At 37.4% G+C, this 15,301-nt stretch overlaps 1 long non-coding RNA gene and 1 pseudogene across 2 annotated transcripts; both read right to left on the minus strand.

Annotated features, from left to right (window-relative positions):
* Positions 1–1,044: 1,044 nt before the first annotated feature.
* Positions 1,045–8,367, minus strand: LOC121220393 (DDB1- and CUL4-associated factor homolog 1-like; annotated as a pseudogene). The gene is made up of 11 exons (XR_005917564.1): positions 8,214–8,367; positions 7,551–7,981; positions 7,347–7,442; positions 6,814–7,235; positions 6,100–6,701; positions 5,879–5,997; positions 5,085–5,675; positions 4,794–4,892; positions 4,015–4,133; positions 2,280–3,878; positions 1,045–1,861 (listed from the first exon to the last, which is right to left on the minus strand). The product of XR_005917564.1 is annotated as a DDB1- and CUL4-associated factor homolog 1-like (transcript).
* Positions 8,368–8,488: 121 nt separating this feature from the next.
* LOC121220026 (uncharacterized) lies at positions 8,489–9,085 on the minus strand. Its single transcript, XR_005917101.1, has 3 exons — positions 9,075–9,085; positions 8,752–8,866; positions 8,489–8,664 (listed from the first exon to the last, which is right to left on the minus strand). It is a non-coding gene; the product is annotated as an uncharacterized lncRNA (long non-coding RNA).
* Positions 9,086–15,301: the final 6,216 nt, after the last annotated feature.

Here is a 15,301-nt window from a genome sequence, read left to right on the forward strand (position 1 = left end):
GTTTAAAAGATAGGTTTCGCACAGAAGATTATTGAAATTGACAGCTTGGACGTCATTCGGCTAATACAAAAACCAATGTCTAATATCCCTAGTTGCTCGTTGATTCATAAACAATGGAAAATTAAGGTTCAACGCCTTAATGGGAAAGGTAATAGAGCTGCAAATGCATTGGCTAAGCAAGTTTTTGGTTGGAAGATAATTTTCTACAACCATTTAATCATGTCATATCTCTTGTTCAAAAATATTTGTTCCATATTTTTTGGAAGATAATAATGCCTCCTTGTGCAAATGGATTGATTTGCTTTATTTACCAAAAAATAGAATATCTTTTTATGCCCTTAACGTCTATAGTTTTTGACAGTTTGATCCTTTATTTTTAAAAATACATAAAAGATTATTTAAAAATAAAAATATTTTTATATTTTCAATAAAAATTCTAAAAAGTTAAAAATCATGTATTTTCTTTAAAAATCACTTAAATTCAAAAATAAAATAAAAAGTTCCATATTTAAGAAAAAAATGGTATTTACCTTTTGCATGAAAATAAGATACTTCGAACTTCAGCTATATGCTCAATTGGTATTAAATTGGATTTTAATACGATTTTGAATTAAATTAAAATATTTGTTCAAATGTGAACTTCACCATATAAAACCACAGCTTTTCGCACTTCTTCTAACGGGCAACTGAACAAAAATAATTAAAATATTTAATTTTAAAAAATTGACTAAATCGAAAAAATCAATAGGTAAATGACCAAAATAAAAAGATACAATTTACCCCAAGAAAAACACAAATAGAGGGACACTGCTACGCTATCGAGCTAGCCGAATACAGCCAACTGAACCCAAAGTCTGAAGCCCAAAACAAGATTCTGCATAATGACTACAAACCGTCGCCCACAATAGGCAAACGAACTGCACCTTCGTTTCATGTTATGCCCTACGGTGTATTCTATTCTCGTTCGCAACATCAAAAAACAAATACCGTAGACGAAATAAAGATCATATCACCTGTTGTAACGGGTAACCCAAAGTAACAAAATTGCCAAAAGAGAACAATAATAATAATAACCCTTGAGCAATAATAATTACAAACATTTTTGTTTTCCACTATCCTAGAAAGCATTATGACCAAGATTTTAGCCTATCAGGTCAAAATTAGAAACCAAAACCATTCCCCACAAAATCCTCTTCTTCACCACTGCTAAAAGATTCAACCAACTGGCTGTCATCATCATCATCCTCACCCTCAGTCACAATCTCCAATATCCCACCTCCACCATCAAAGTCTGCATCATCTGTGATAAAATCCCCATCATCATCATCATCATCAAGCCCACTCACACTATCATCGTCACTGCTCATTTCATCTGCGTCACTCTCACCATCCCCATTGAGATCTGGCCCAAGTATTGGATCTACATCAGCATCGTCGTCGTCGTCGTCATCCTCGTCCTCATCACTTTCTGCATCATCAGGATCAGAATCATCATCAGTCGGCCTTCGGCGACCAATTTCATAAACCCTGGCTGATGAAAACATCTCTTCTTGGTCATCCATTGTAATCAACCCAACAAAGGAATCAGTTGGTTCAGTTGCAAAGTCAAGAACACATCGATCCACTGGAATAGTTGCAATATCAGAGTAGTTAATGGCATCTAATGTGCGGAAAGCAGCAAATAAAGGATGTTTCACGCGACGGGTATTAACTGCTGACATCACATCTTCAAGATTTCTCCTCAGGATAGCATAAATTACATCCCACGTGCATTGAAGGTTATTGCTGTTTGATCTAAAGAAGGTACACTTCGAAGTAGTCTGAACTTCCGCAAATCCCAAACCTCAGAATTTATGATAACCTGTTTAAAGGTAAATTATTAACCAAAGATTAAAGCCAGTATCTTTAAGACGTCTTCAATTAAACAGGCCATGCACACTAAACTAAAATGACATTTTGCATTGCAAAACAATGGAAAAACGCACTTATCTTTGAGTCCACTAAAGAAAGCCTACAATAATGAGAAAGGATTAGAACTATCCAAACCAACTTGTGAAGTTTCAGTGCACAAGTTTCCATTTGCACTGTCCTCATTCAAAAAGACCACCCTAGGGAACCATCTAGATTAAAGACTTAAGACACCAGCTACAAAGAATTTGAATGATGTCTGATGAAAATGCTTTATATAATAAAGTGTATAAAGAGATGGCACCTGATAATACACACCACGTATAGAATACAAAAAGAAATGAACATGTGGTAGGATCAGAGGTCTTTACCTCATTCTCAGCAGGATGAAAACCACCACCACCATAATCTGTAAACTGATCAAAGCGATGAACCGGATCTGGAACCCGCCGGTCCATAAAACACCATTCCAAAGCAGCATAGTATCAGATGGGCTAAAATGTATAAGAGAATATACATGACCTCGACCCGTAGAATTAGCTGATGCATCAGAAAGCTTCAATTCCAACTGATAGGTCTGGATATCATAAAGGAGAATCTCTCGCTGGGTAGAATCAGCAGATAGGGCAGCAAAACTGCTCCCAGAATTGCTGAACCTAGCAGCCTTGCAGCCTTCAAATGAATGCATAGCCCCACCTGAGAAAGAAGAGGCATCCCACAACCGCACATCCTGAGAGCTTGATGATAGAACCATTTGGGTCTCACCAGAAAAATATGACTGAACAAGAGTCACAGGAAGCTGGTGGCCTGTGCAGCTGTCCATTACATTATTGCTGTTAGAATAAAAAATTTTTAGCTCCCCAGCATGGCTGCCAACTGCAATATGGGAGGAGTCCCCCAGAAAACAGACACATGTCAACAAACTGCCAGCATCATCCCTGCAAGTTCTCCATGGCCTGAATCTACTGTAAACAAACTGACGATCTCTACGATTTCCATGGACTCCACCATAAACACTCCTGAACTCACGAGTACCAAGTCGGGAAGTGATGTTTGATGGCGCATCAAGGCTTCTCTTTGGCATAGGACAAACATGTGGATGCAAAAGAGAAAGTGGAGGAAGGGTTGTTATAGGAGCAGGGCACTGACGATGCTGATGCTTTAGATACTGAACAACTATAGTGTCTAGACTTAAACGTTCTGAGTTGCTGGGTTGGGGATCATTTAGAAGTCCAACTTGGGAAGGCGTCATCTGTCCCACATTAGAACTACCACATAGGTTGTCCTCTGACAAATCAATTAAGCTGCTTGGTGTTGCTCGAACATGCTGATCCCTTAAAATAGAAGTTGGCGTCAATACAGCAGCATCAGCAAGCAGACAGTTTCTTCGAGTAGAATTGGGTGTCAGACAAACCGGAGACCTCGGTCCATGATCACCAGTGTTGAACCGCTTCCCTGATAATGTTGAACCAGTATCCTTTAACTCAGATAACTTTCTTTTCATAGGCAACACAAGAGGAGTCTTACAGTGCAATTCTGAATCAAGGTTACTTTTCATCATAGATTCAGTCTGAGTATCAGAAACACTTGATTTTGAACTGGCGAGTGTTTTTCTGACAGATGGAGGTTGGGAATCTTGAGAATAGAAGTGATTTTTTGGTTGTAATCCAAAAGTGGGAGAGAAAACAAGTGATTTCTTCTTTAAAGATGAAGTTGAATCACACTTCATATTAATATCCTCATCTCGGATAGCAATCTTGGATCTGCTGGAGAGAAATCCACCAGAGGTACGACCTGAGGGCCACTGGAGTTGTGTTGAAGGAGCATCTTGCACAGAGGCTTGGTGGGCAAGAGATGCAGGGGCAGCCAAGGATGGCAAAGGTGTCAATTGAGCTTCTTTCAGAAGTGAAGCAGCAGTTTCAGCAAGACCAGATGCCTGAAGATGTTCATGTATGAGAAGCAAAAGCTCCCTGCAGTTTGATGACCATAAGCATACAGCAGAACAATCGAACAGCATTTATAAGGATCAAAAAAATGAAGTAATGGAATGGGAAGACCGTAAGAGTAAACTAGACGATCATCCATTAATATCACAGCAACAAATACCTGGAATGGTAAGTAATAGGAGTCGCAGCAGCAATAGCAGCTCTCTCTATGCGTCTCAATGTAGGTGTAGCAGCATCTGTAGCAGCCAACGTACTAGCACGCCCAGAATTTGTAACAATCTAAAACATCATATACAAATGCTGAGAATTAGTCTCTTATAATATTAAAGCAAAATCTGTTCACCAAAAATTGTTTTAATAATTGAGACTCTAGGCTTGAAGTTATGCATGTATGTCAGAGAGAATAAAAATACATAATATAACCTTTTCAGTTCAGTGAAACTAATATCAAATTTAAAAAAAAAAAAACATATATGCACACCAAGTATCAAAGAATCAGAAGATCCTACGACAGAAGGCAAGTTAATCTGAAATAAATTCTAATAGGTAGAATACAATGTTAAATTCTGCCACTTAAGGAATCGTGGCTCAATATTTTTGTCCCTAAGCCATATGATGATCGCCAGTTCTATGCAAATTACTTCTTCATTGGATATTTGAGGAGTCATCACAAGATGAATAATGATACATCAAGACTAATGCATCAAGCATAAGTTAATGATAAAGAAGTTTTAATCTCCTATTGAAGTAAACCAGGTTGTAAACCAGCAACTCTGTACACTACTGTTTACAGAAATCAGGCCAGAAGATGATAAGAACAGCTTTTAAAATATGCTATTCTAATCATCTAGGCAACGGGCATGACATTGCAGTAGAAGAAAATACCTTTAACAAATTGCAAAATGCAACCAGTCTCAAGTAGCAGGTAAGGATACTTACAGCAATTAGCTCAATTGCCACCTGAGCAAGTTCAGATTGCCACCTGCCTTGGTCAGTTCCAGGTGTCAGGCCACCTGAATCTCGAATCAGTTCTGATAGCTCTGCCAACCTAGAACAATGATGAGTTGAAACCAGTAGCATTAACCAGTGTATCACCATACCAAATAGATCATAACATCTTTTTCAAGGTAAGCAACTGGAAGGGAGTGAAGCAATGAACTTTTGAATGCAGAGAAGTACAGCAAAAGATGAAAAAGTATACTGAAGCTAAATCAAATAGAATGTGGTAACAATCATCTTTACCTGAAGCTTGGTCAATATATGTGCAATTGTCTCATCTCTAGCTAAACCAAGCAAGATCGGCATGCAAGGGCCCGAAGGCAATCCAAAGCAGCAGGAGGTGAATATATACGGGGTTGGAGGAGATGCAGTAGAACCTTTATGCCATTATTGGCACGGACAACCTCTCTTGCTTGACGATATCCTTGTTCTAATTGTGCAGCAAGGCCAGCACAACCTGCTCCGGCACCTAAAGATATTCTACGATCTCCAACCAAACCAGATGCAGCAGCAGAAACAGATGTTTGAGCATACTGCTGGTGGATTGAGTGCCTGCTGCAGTGCCTCTATCTACCAAATTCAACTCTCCACTTCGTTCCTCATCTCACCTGATTAGGCAGGAAAACAGCTCGATCCAAAATATTACGTTCTGCATTTCTAGTTTCCACAGCAGGAGCATTTGTGGTTTGACCAGAAGCAACTGCTGACCTTGAGCTAGTAATGATGGTTTATTGCTGATTGAAGGTGGAGGACAAACTAGGTTAATTAACACATTAAGAGCTGGCTGTATAATCGCAAGTAACAATAAAATGGAGGTGAATGCTAGTAATTAAACAGTAAAACACATAATATCGCTTCAGTGTCTGAAAATAGAACATACTCAAAGCCATAAACAATATCACAAAAGGCTCATGTAAAAACTAGCATATTTGCTAGACAAGAATAAAAAAAAACATACAATATACAGCAATGCGCACCTCAGGGTCACGAGACACTAGCACATTGCTGCATCAAATAACGTATACAGCACGATTATGTCAAGTGGCATTACATCATCTTGCGGCTTATAGGCACCAAAGTAACAGTGCAGAACACCTAATGCATACTGTAACAAGTCATGTAGGTAACGCTCAACAGGTGGAGCCTACAAAGATGACAAGAGGAATAAATATCCAATTGATGAGGCAGAAAATGACAAAACCAAAGGGCAAGAAGGGGCAGGCTGAGGTAGAAGTACACAGGATACCTGACACAATTCCAACATGGTAATATGTCCATTACATCCTAAGAACTTCTCGACAGCAGGCCACCGAGTCCTCACAAAAGCAGGACCCAGCTTCCGGTCCTTCTGCAACTGCAGAAACACAGCATCCATAGCCTCATTACTAATATCAAGTGGCTTGTATGCTGCTCTGGTGCTTGGAATACTCCGCACCCACTCCGGTTACTTTTATTTGGGCGTATGGAATCCACAAGCAGAAGAAGATGAGCTCTGAAGTATTGCCGCAAAGCAACACATGCATGATAAGCTATCTGCTTTTCTGAGGAAGTCAGTACCTCTGACGGTGATCTCTCATTTCGAAATGATGTTGTTCCGACAAGCCTAATGAGCCAGAATTTGCCCCAGATCTTACCGAGGCAGCATCATTTAAAAGGCCCAATAATTTCTGCAAGCCATCTTGAGCATCAAAAGCATCAAGCACCGCTCTGAAGACAAATGCAGCAGCAAAAAATAGTGCTGCATTTTTCCTAACTTGATCCTGCGGACATTCAAGAAGTTGGATAGCTAGCTCAACCACTTGGTGAACAACATCAGAAGGAAGTGCACAGACACGTTCCATTATCCCTAGAGGAACATTAAGAAAAGAACATGTTAGTGGTCCCTTACATTGTAATGTATACTCAACTGATATCTAAATAAGATGTCATAAATTGCAAAATTCAGTTTACATGTACTACCTGTAGGGAACCTATGGTAAATAAGCAAGAAGAAAGACCAAAACAATTTTGAGCCACTCTTGGAACAGCGAGCAGTTTTTGCATGCCACCCCGATCAACAAACAATGCAGCAAACTTCCGATGGGCTGCTAAAGCGCAAATTAGCTTCATCACATCAGGTAAGAGAGAAGTAGCCTTTGATGCTTCTTCAATCTTGGAACTTCGTTGCAACAGGGCTAGACAGACATCTACGCCCTTTTCATGCAATACAGGCCCGAGGACTTCAACATATTCACCTAAAGTCTCAAGGCACTGAATACAGTATCTTTCTTTCAACTGTGAAAGTACCTCAACATTGGGAATAAAATACTCCTCAACATCCTCGTTTCCTTCTGTTTCTGCAGCACTTTATTTATTGGATCAGAACCTGTGCTAGTGGAGTCCCTGTGAACAAATGAGGAGCATTACCAATTGCACTAAACAATGAAAACCAAAATGTAGCAACCAAATTGCAAGTATTATGATCTGCGAAGTCTGTCCATGAGAAACACCCACCTTGAGACTTCAATGGCATTAGCAGCATCAACAACTGTAGCTGCTGCTTTGGATGCAGCCAATAATGCAGCTTCTTCATGTTAGTAGTTTGAACTCCTGAGGATAAAAGTAATTGATGATAAATCTCTAAAGCAAAGCCAAAGAAATTGTTTTGAGGGGGGAAGGGAAAAATAAAAAGAGCAGAATCATGAGATCAGCTCGTACCTCTAAAGCAGCACACTTGACAACTTCAGCTGCAGCTTCACCAGCTGCTTTGATGGCTTCAACAGGTGCACTTGCTGCCATAGCTTCAGCTTCAGCAGCTCTAACCGCTTTTTAACCAGATCAGAGAAATCTTACTTCCAACTTTGCATCCTTGAAAGCATTCATCATTGTCCTCTCTTTCCACTACCAGATTATCAGCATTAGTCTTTCCCACAAACTTCTTTGCCTCCAGCACCTTTCTTGCATCTAAATGCTTAGACAAATTTCTGTCTCTCATGCTATGTTGCAGTCCAGAACGACTTCCAGAGCCTGGTGAGGTTAGTGATTGTTCATTCTCCATGACCCCTTCAGAAGTCCTTCCCTTACCCTTTGACCTTGCAGAACCACGGTTTATCCTGCGCCTGGAGGATTCATCTCTCCATTTTCATCAACTTCACCATATCTCAATTTTCATCACAATATCTCGAATATGCATCTTCTCACTATCAGCTCCACATCATGCATGTAAACCCCCCTCCCACCCCATCAGATATTCTGTCACCAACCCAACACTCCTCCACATGATTGCCGACTAGTGCTTCGTTCTTGATCCCGTTCAGGACAATGGTCATCTAATGGTTCTCATCTATAGCTGGATCACTTAGAGTTCTAGAACTGCCGCACTGCTCGACCTCATCTCTACTTCTGAAAGCAGCACCAGAAGACTCTGCTTCAGATAATGGAAGGCATCATTTGAAACAGTACTCCCAAATCGTACAGAAGATAGCGATAAGCTTAGCAAATCCAGAGTCAAGACATCTCCACCACTGACCACCATGCACATTCAATAAAGCTAAGAATGACCCGAAGGAGAAAACAAGAATAATAGATGAATTACAACATCAGCCACATAAGAACAGGAAAACGAGAAACCAGAAACATCAGATAGAAGCAGACCCTGCCAAACACACAGCAAGAAGTCCAGTGGAATAGGTTTTCAAAATTTCAGCATCCGAGGCTTCATTTCTTGGCAAGTCATGCTTGCAGTTGTGATCTTCAATAGAAATCTAGGAGTCTCATTCATTACCCAAGCTTTGATGTTCTCCAAAACTGGTTCTTCAAAAACATGAGGATACTGTGACCCATTACAGATTCATCAAGTCAGAAAATATCCTATAAATTGAGACAAGAGAAGTTAAATACATATGAAAAAAAATCTCACAATCCAAGTGACAGAACAACTTAGAAGAAGTCTAGCAGCCGCTGCCTGGACAGAGGTTGAATATCTACTCTCAGAAAGAACTTCGATGATATCAAATCAAAAAATTCATCATTTCCTGAGAGCAAAGGGAAATGCTCGAAGTAAGAACTTTTCTCAGAAACACAATAATGTTCTAAAAAATCAACATATCTAGTCTGCATAACATAAAATGAAATAAGATAAAAAATAGAAAGCTGAATGAATGACAAAAATAGAATACTGTATCATAAGAATAACAAACTTATGTAGCAGTGTAAACAAAGGAAATGAAGAAGATTCATTACCCTGACTAAGTCCCAGTGTCCAACATTATGAGAGCACGACCATTGCTGAAGAAGACCATTCTCTTCAAGGCATCTAAAACTAAATACAAAGAGAATCAAAACATTGTACACCATGCAGGAATCAAGATGAATACCAAATGAAAATAAAAAATTACTAGAACTAGATAGTTTAAAAATAAAAGCAAAGATCACCTTCATACGGTAACCTAAAAAGGACCTTGGATTAGCTCAGCAATAACATGAAACATAAAACATTAAAATAACAAGGAATTAAACATGAAAACCTGAAACGCATGAAAATACAAAACACATACAACAACCAAAATTACTCCTAATAACCCAAATTACCCTATGGCGCATGCAATAAAATGGTAAAATGAGTATAGGATAAATCTCTTCAGAGGATTACCAATAGGACATTACTGATCACCATGCATTTACATGTCAACCTCCCCAACTTTTCTTTTGAAAGTACAAAAGTTCCAATACAGTCAATGTATACAAGAACAGAACTAAATAACTAACTCAACAACTATAACTAACAAACTAACCAGAGTAAAAGAACCCACACATGTACATAAGGTGGGACCGAACATGGGACCTCAAAGTTCCAAGGACCTTGCTCAATTTGAGCCAAGGCCTCATGTATGCAGTTGTTATGGCTCATTTGGACCACGGTAAAATCTTCAACTTGTTAGTTCTAAGGAAACGGTATTGGAATTTTCAGGTTTTCGAACTCTAAACTATACGTTCAATAAGTCTAGTAAGTAATGTTATCTAACCAAGCATGGACGTAATGAAGGGTACGAAACATCAAGTATGGGATTAGTACAAATAGAAGTAACTAGTATTAAATTTTCCATCAAAAAGAAGAGTATTAAATAAACGTAACAAGCATTTACTTATCATGGCTGTTTAGTAGAAATAAACTGATAAGAGGAAAACCATTAGTAAAGAAAAATACAGACTAAAGAGAGAGAGGACCGTACAGAGACTCCTGAGTTTCGAGAAGGGAGGCGAGAGCATGGAGCACGGTAGGATTAGGGTTATCAGGAGAAGAAGTGATCTTTTCCATGAGAGCCTGCGCTTTGCCATCAATTCCTCGTTCCTTCCTACCTTCTTCTCTTCTCCTCCTCCTCCCTCTCGTCGTCCTCCTCTTCTTCTGCTTCTTCTTCGTCGGATGTTGCTGCTCTATTTCTGCAGGTTGCTGCTCTTCCGTTTGATCTGGTCCTCATTTGATTGGGATTGGGATAGAATTAAGGATTGCGATTGGGCGGTTTGCCCCTTGGTTCGACAATAACATCCATGTCTGAGCGCAAGAAAAAGAAACAATAATGCTACCTACTAATAAAATCATGATGAAAATCAAAGGTCAAAGCAAAGCAAAAATACTAAAGGGTGATGAAATAGGTCCGACGGTGTAAAACAGGAGTAAAGAGGAAGGTGTTTCCCTCGCACGAGTCGCAAAACGGAAATCTGGAAAAACTCGACTCTCTCTATTTTATCCGCTTTATAAGCACAAAGGAGGGAGATAGGGAAAAGGGCAAAGGGATCCCGAAGCTTCCTGATTATCCGACCCCAACCCACTCTGTTCTGGCCTGGATCCGTTCTTTTCATTTATTTCAATATTATAAAGGTTAATGTAATATTGTAATGAATTTTTTTTAATTGAAAAACTCATTATTTCATTTGTACTTAAACTGACACTGTTTTTGCTATTTTATCTAAGTTTTGTATCTAATTTGGTACATGTACTTGACATTTTTTGTAACACTCTTCAGTGTTGGTTAGTACAAATGAGAGATAATATATGTAAGTCAAAATTCTTAAAATCGTTAAAGAGCTATAATTTAAAAATATATTTTTGTAAAATCATTAAATCAAATTTTGACTTTTTGAATGGTTTTAAAAATAATTTAAAATCAACTAAAAATTATTCGTGTGAGTCAAGGTTTTTGTAACTCATTTTGGACCTAGAGAAGCCGAAAAAACTCAAATAGTGTAAGATTATTCGATAGGAAATTAGATTAAATTTTAAATTTTAAATTACTTTTATAAAATCTTATAATGTAGATAGATTCAATTTTAAGACTTTAAAACCACCTTGAAATCATTTAAAAATTGGTTTTTGGGAGTTCGAGGATATACAAGACCTAATAGATCTTAGAAGATTAAAAGGGTTAAAAATAGTACACAGACCTGGTTAGACACTGTTGTATCAATATAACTCTCCAATTGTACCTATACAAGTCTCCCATATTGTAGATTTTTCAATTCTGACTTACTTGTTTCAATACTTTAATGCCATAATATTGATACAACTAGAGCTTATCATGGGCCGGTCGGCCCCGCCAGGCCGAAGGCCCGCCCTAAAAATGGGAGGGTTTGGTAAAAATATAGGCCCGAAAAATGGGCTTGGGAAAAAACGAGGCCCGTTTAGAAAACGGGCTGGGTCTCGGGTAAGAGTTTTTGGCCCGGGCCCGGCCCGGCCGGCCTGAATTATATATTAATATATTTTTTATTTTATTTTTAATCATTTTAAATTTTAATATAACCATTTTTATTATATTGTCAATTTGTGCATTGTTTTAATAATTGTTTTAGTATCATTTTTATTTGTTTTAATATTTTTTATGTTTTTAAATATATTTGATTTATTATATTTTTAATTTTTTTATTTAATGAAATAAGAAAAAAAATTAATATGGGTCGGGCCGGGCCAGGCTCAGTCTTAGCAATTTTATTTCGGGCCGGGCTTGGACAAATTTTTAGGCCCATATTTCAGGCCAGACCCCGGCCTAGTAGACGAGCTTAAATTTTTGTCTGGGCCCAGCCATGATCACCTCTAGATACAACCATGCCATGGGTCAAAATTATCCAAAAATTTCCTTGTTTTGATTCCTGAAAGTTCATTATAAAAATTTGGACTCAGAAGACTCAAAGCCAAGTTTTAAACACCGCCAAACACTGCATATATAAATCATCCTTCATTCATGTTTCAAAAACATTATCAGAAACAAGTTTAAATGCTACCAAAGCATGAGTTTAATGAAGAACAACCTAGTTAGGACATCAAATACAATAAGCTTAATATGACCATTAGTGCCTCTAACATATTGTCTCAATAATTAGCTACTTTAAATACTAAAGGCCAGTTTAGCATTGCTTCTAATAAGTACTTTTGGGACAAAAAGCACTTTTGAGATAAAAGCATTGCTAAACAAGATGCTTTTGAGACAAAAAATGCTTTTCAAAAGCACATTTTTAGCTAAAAGTAGAAGAAAATTTTTTTAGCATTTCCTCAAAAGTACTTATTAGAAGCAATGCTAAAATAAACTTAAGTAACAAAAAAACTCAACATGATCACACACAATGACATCCTAAAAACATGCCACAAAACACAAATACATTGAGTTCATACTCTTGATAGTTTGTTGATGGTGTGAAGCTTCCAAGTCAACATGGAGCGTTACTATACAAAACAAAACCTTTAACTTCAAAACAGAACAAATAATTCAACTTAGGTACAATTTCTAATAAACTCATTACAATCATAGCAAACTTACACATTTGGGCCTTAAATCGAGCATTTGGGACTTAAAAATAATTTAGAAGCAATTGGATATCAATTTGAATAAATTAGAAAATTTTAGGAAAAAATGAAAAATTGGAAAAACATAGTCACATAACCGTGTGACATAGCCCAACCGTGCATACATTCGAAGTAGGGACACATGATCGTGTCCCAACACGTGAGTGTATTGTTATAGGGCCACACAGTCGTGTTATAGGCCATGTGCTAAGCCATATGTGTAACACCCCTTACCCGAGACCGTTTCCGGAGTCGAGCACGAGGCATTACTTAGCTTATCTTACCAATTCGGAGCATAAAAACTAGGTTTGAAAATTTATTTCATTATTCGCAGCAAATCTGTCCAATCGCGCAGCAGTTACTAAATTAATTATAACTTGAGCTACAGAACTCGAAATTTAATTCCGTAATTTTCCCTGAAACTAGACTCATATATCTACTCACCATAAAATTTTAGAATTTTTAGTTCAGCAAATTAGTACAGTTTATTAGTTAAAGTCTCCCCTGTTTCACCATCTGACTGCCCTGACCTGTAGTCACTAAAAATAAGTTTTCTCACTGTAGGATTTTCATATGAAGTTCTTACTTGTTTCTACAGAAAATAGACTCATTAAGAAATCTAAGCATGTAAATTTCAACTTATAACCATTTTTGTACAATTTGTAATTATTTTCTAAACTCAGAACTCCAAAAACAGTTCTGACCCTATCTTACTAAAATTCACATATCTTAAAATATAAATTTCCTTTTTCTACACCGTTATTTTTCCATGAAAATAGACTCAACAAGCTTTAATTCCATATATCATTCACCCTCTAATTCATTTTATACTATCTTGGGTGATTTTTCAAATTCACGTCACTGTGCTGCCTGAATTCTGTTTCTTTGCAAAATTTTATCCTTTCATGATTTCCATGCATAATTTATCACCTAATCTTTCATAACAACAAACACCTTCATCCTTAATCATTTTAATAACCATACATCATCAAATACTTACACATCACTCATTAGCAAAATCATCATTACAAACATACAAAATAACTAAATCCCTATACATGCCATAACTCAAACGTGTTTCGATATAAATACCGAGCAGTTGTAGTTGATAGTGTGGACGATCTCCGACTTTTTAGGATCCTTGAAGTAGCTTTGCAAACTATAAGAGAAAGAGAAATAAAGAAGTAAGCATAAAGCTTAGTAAGTTTACTAGCAAATAAATAACAATATTTAACTTAAATAATTAAACTCAATGTCTATATCTCTAGTTTACTCTTTAGTTAATCTCATACTAGTTCTCTTACTTGTTTACTTAGAATACTTGTGTGCATAACTTACTCAATCCTTGCTGCATCGTTGAACATCAATTGATAGTATAATAAGTTCTTAAGTCTTACAACTTACCTGAGCTTGCCATTTATGCTTTAAACTGAACTTTCATGAACATGATTCGTTTACAAGCCCGTTGAGCTACATTGGAATAATAAGGATACTCGGGTCTCTTTTGATAATAACATGCCAAAGCCATGTCCCAGACATGGTCTTACATGGGATGTTCTCGTGATGGTGCCCATGCCATGTCCCAGACATGGTCTTATAGGGACCTCTCATCTCGGTGCCAACGCCATGTCCCAGACATGGTCTTACATGGGACCTCTCGTCTTGGTGCCCATGCCATGTCCCAGACATGGTCTTACAGGGGACCTCTGATCTTAAGGATGCCAATGCCATGTCCCAGACATGGTCTTACATGGGATCTCTTTACCCAAATGTCATGACATTCGTATCCAGTACCATCCTTATGTATCAACGGGACTTTTAAATTTTAATTCTCTATCATTTCATGCTTGGATCATCATCAAATAAATTCATAAAATAAATTCATAATTGCTGGAAATTAACAGCATTAATAATAAATATTGAAATATTGCATTTATTTACCGTAAACTACCTCGGTACCAATTATAGCCAAATTCACCAACTTAGTCTTCAACTTTATTCTTCCCTTTGTCTAACCTCGAGTTTCATACTTCTTGATCTAAAATAGTAAATTTAACTTATTTAATAATCACATCCATCAAAACAGCCCTCGACTCTAACTATTTCAAAATTACAATTTTGCCCCTAAACTTTTACATAATTACATTTTGCCCAAGGCGGAAATTAAACTTCATCTCTTATTCTTATGTTTTATAACATTCTGAACATTTTTCCCTTCTATGGCAACATCAAATTCCCACTCTAACATGTACTTATGAACATTAGGTATTTTTACCGATTTATGTCGTTTTACTCGTTTTCACTTAAAATCGCTTAGCAAAAGTTGTTTAACATAATTTCTAGCTTCATATTCTATCATATAACATCAAAATAAACACTTTTCACCTATGGGTATTTTTCCAAATATAAACCCTAGGTTAAATTATTGCTAGAATAAGCTAAATTAAGCTACCGGGATCTCAAAAACGTAAAGAACATTAAAAACGGGGCTTGGGATCACTTACTATGGAGCTTGGAAGCTTGAAAACCCTAACTATGGCTTCCCCCCTTGCTGATTTCGTTCATATGAAGAAGATGATGATGCATCTTTTTCCCTCTCATTTTAATTACTAGATTAAATTGCCCCTAACTTAAA

Source organism: Gossypium hirsutum, chromosome D08 (assembly GCF_007990345.1).
Source record: "Gossypium hirsutum isolate 1008001.06 chromosome D08, Gossypium_hirsutum_v2.1, whole genome shotgun sequence".
In the NCBI taxonomy this organism is placed as follows: Eukaryota; Viridiplantae; Streptophyta; class Magnoliopsida; order Malvales; family Malvaceae; genus Gossypium; species Gossypium hirsutum.